This window comes from Oxyura jamaicensis, unplaced genomic scaffold (genome assembly GCF_011077185.1).
Source record: "Oxyura jamaicensis isolate SHBP4307 breed ruddy duck unplaced genomic scaffold, BPBGC_Ojam_1.0 oxyUn_random_OJ70350, whole genome shotgun sequence".
Lineage (NCBI taxonomy): Eukaryota > Metazoa > Chordata > Aves > Anseriformes > Anatidae > Oxyura > Oxyura jamaicensis.
This window is the reverse complement of record NW_023309932.1, coordinates 1-546: the sequence shown is the minus strand read 5'-3', so window position 1 is coordinate 546 and position 546 is coordinate 1.

Sequence of the window (546 nt, the reverse complement as noted above, 5' to 3'; positions counted from 1 at the left end):
CCCCGGGCACGGACGGCCCGGGGGGGGGGGGGGGAGCTCCTCGGAGCTCCGGCACCGGAGCCGTGCGTTGGGCTCGTTAACGGGGAGGGAGCGGGGACCGTGCCGGTGCCCCACGTCCCCGCCGCCCCCCTTCTCCCCCCGCAGACCGACGAGGCGGTGCGGGCGCTGCTGCAGCGCTTCTACGCCCTGCAGGGCGAGCGGGTGGAGGCGTACCGGCTCTTCGAGGAGTGAGTACCGGGAACGGGGACCGGGAAAGGGAACCGGTGGTGCTGCATGGGAAGCCCTATGGGGATGGAACCCCCCAGCCCTAATGGGATGGAATCCCCCAGTCCTATCGGGATGGAATCCTGCTGCCCTATCAATCTGGAATCCCCCAGCCCTAACGTGATGAACCCCACAACCCTAATGGGATAAATCCCACAGCCCTGAATGGGACGGATCCTGCAGCCCTAATGGGATGGAATCCCCCAGTCCCACCAACCTAGAATCCCCCAGCCCTATCGGGATGGAATCCCACTCCCCTGTCAATCTGGAATCCCCCACCCC